The sequence below is a fragment of the Drosophila ananassae genome, assembly GCF_017639315.1.
Source record: "Drosophila ananassae strain 14024-0371.13 chromosome Y unlocalized genomic scaffold, ASM1763931v2 tig00000254, whole genome shotgun sequence".
Lineage (NCBI taxonomy): Eukaryota > Metazoa > Arthropoda > Insecta > Diptera > Drosophilidae > Drosophila > Drosophila ananassae.
In genome coordinates, this window is record NW_025319106.1 from 250,946 (window position 1) to 253,985 (window position 3,040).

At 33.8% G+C, this 3,040-nt stretch overlaps 1 long non-coding RNA gene across 1 annotated transcript; it reads right to left on the minus strand.

Moving 5' to 3' along the window:
• Positions 1 to 684: 684 nt before the first annotated feature.
• Positions 685 to 1,592, minus strand: LOC116656279. Its single transcript, XR_004311247.2, has 3 exons — positions 1,571 to 1,592; positions 1,483 to 1,515; positions 685 to 758 (listed from the first exon to the last, which is right to left on the minus strand). It is a non-coding gene; the product is annotated as an uncharacterized LOC116656279 (long non-coding RNA).
• Between the last annotated feature and the right edge of the window lie 1,448 nt (positions 1,593 to 3,040).

Sequence of the window (3,040 nt, forward strand, 5' to 3'; positions counted from 1 at the left end):
AAGATTTAAAAATATTGGGTTAAATTCAATAAATTAGTTTAACTACATTTGGAATTAATGTAGTAATTAAATTAGGAATTAGAAAATTTGCGATTTCATTAGTTAAAATTATTATTAATCTAAAATTATTCAATTCATGCCTTGCTAAAATTTACTGTTTGCTTCGCAAAACTATATAAAATTTAATTTAGGGATATTCACTCACCGATGTTCGCCGCCGTTGAGCTCAAGGACAGGAATAGCTACAGATGTTTATAATTATTAATTTAAATAGAACAATAAATTAGCCTGGCCATGCTCGAATATTATCGCAAAGTTATCATTATTTAATTCAATCTAAATTCTTTCCCTTATATTTTCATATCACTTATATATATATACATAAATCTATATATTTATAATTAAATAACAAAGGATATTCAGATATTAATTATTGAAGAAAAAAAACTAAAGGGTGTGCAAAATTCGCATTAAGATACAATATTTTTTTCCCGCAGAATAATTTCATAATTAACATAAGGGATTTGAAAGCTTTGTATAAATTTCAGCAGGCCAATATACACATAATTGCACTTCTTATAGTTACAAATTTATAAATAATTCGCCGGAGTTTTCTCTCCGTGTAGCGAAAAGGGGGCTTGTCGTCGAATCCAAAAATATTTATCAAAAGATTGCGATCCCGCGTAGAATCTCTGCACTAGTTAATTCCCATATTTCATCCATTTCGGCCTCCAGATAGCCGGTTGCATAATAGGGTGCTAGACGATTACATAATCCTGTACTAGCCGATAAAAAACAAGAAAGGAAAGCTAACTTCGGGCGGAGCCGAAGTTGATATACCCTTGCAGTTCAGTCGCAGTCCGCTAGGTGGCGCCACCCATCAAATTTTATTAGATATATAGCGGATCGTTTATAGTCGGCCGATCCTTATGAAAATTGGCAGATCAGATTGTTTTACCCAAAATATAATCTGTACCAAATCCCATCTTTCTAACTTAAAAAACACCAAAGTTATGCCAATTTCGATCGTTCTATGACAGCTATAGGATATAGTCGGCCGATCCTTACGAAATTTTGTACATAAGATATTTTGGTCAAATATAACATGTGTAGAAACTCCCAACCCTCTAACTTAAAAAACACACAAAGTTATGGCATTTCCGATCAATCAGTTATATGGCAGCTATAGGATATAGTCGACCGAACCCGGCCGTTCCGACTTATATACTGCCTGCAAAGGAAAGAAGGGTGTGTGCAAAGTTTCAACTCGATAGCTTTAAAACTGAGAGACTAGTTTGCGTAGAAACAGACAGACGGACAGACGGACAGACGGACATGCTCATATCGACTCAGGAGGTGATCCTGATCAAGAATATATATACTTTATAGGGTCGGAGATGTCTCCTTCACTGCGTTGCACACTTTTGACCAAAATTATAATACCCTCTGCAAGGGTATAAAAATCTGGTGCTAGCCGCTTACATAATTTGGTACTAGCCGCACTGGCACGTGGCACTGGGGGGTAATAAATTCATGAAAAAAACTGCACTGCACTGAATTTATAACATACCTGGCATAAAATAACTAAACACTATTAAATGAATCCCGATAATTCGTCTGGGATTTGATTTTATTTATTTTCAGCACTATTTAAATATTTATTAAACTTGGCTTATGATTGCAGCCGTATTGCTTTCAAGCTCGTCAAATAATGTCAAAGCTCTCCTATGCAAATATAGCCCTAACTATGCTAGAGAAGAAGCTTTTACATAACGGCACTCTTATCTCGATATGCAAAAACATAGATAAGAATCGCGTGATGTTTCGTTCACTTATCCAAGGTGACCGCAGATCAATGATATTCGGTGATAAGCTTTTAAGCTTTTCTATGTCTATCTTATGACCGCTCTTCGCATGCGTGCCCTGTTGGAAATCCACACACTACACACATCTAATACCCTACAACTGATCAAAGTCATTCTCTCTCTCTCTTTCTTCTGATCCTGTTTGCCTTTTAGGTGATTTGTTTCCTTAGTTTTCTTTTGGATTTGAGTCAGTAGGACAATCATCCGGGTTTTCTTTATTAATTAGCATCTAGTTAGTGCACTTAAATTTATTTTGATGATGTGTAGTATGGATACGTGAAAAGAACCACCCCCATCCGTCGAGCTTAGTCTAAGACCACAAGAAGTGCACGCCCTTCACTCCCATCCATACGTCCCCAAGGTATATCCTCTGGACCTTGCAGTAGATCTTGCAATTTGGTTCTGTTTAACTGCAGCCCGTACACCCCCACGTTAGAAGTTGGCTAACAACGTAGGGAGTTCGAACCACACCCACACATTACACGTTTTTTATTAATTTTATCAATTTTTGATTCTTTTATTTTTAGGACATTTTTATTAGGTTCCATACCGAAAATAAATATTTTAGCAGGGGTTCTACCTGTAGTGTCATGTGTTTTTTCATCATTAAAAACATATGTAGCTTTTTCGATATTCATGAGCTTGTCTTCAGCATCATTAAGTGTATTTATGATTCGTAATTTTTCATTAATTGTTTTGTGAACTCTTTCTATATCAGCTATACCCTTCTTCCTACTAGTAATTTCGATCTCAATATTTTCTTTTTCTAATTAATGTTGTAATGATTTGCATACTAATCCGGGATCTTGATCCATTTTTATTATTTTTGGTTTACCTAACATATTAAATATTTTAAGTAATGCTTTTTTACTTTCGATCCAATCTGTAGTATAAGTTTCTATAATTGAAACAAATTTTGAATAGATATCAATACAAGTTAAAAATTTTCTTTGATCAATAAAATAATAGTCAATTACATATTTCTCACGGATATTTTTACTTTCAGGTATTTTTTCAAATGTTAATGCTATTTTTCTATGTTCTGCTGCTTGCATAAATTACAAATATCGCATTTATTAATTATATTTTGGATTAATTTTGTGCATCTGGAAAATAGTATTTAGCTTTAAAATCGTCATATGTTTTTTTTAATTTGATGAATAGTTTTCTCATGA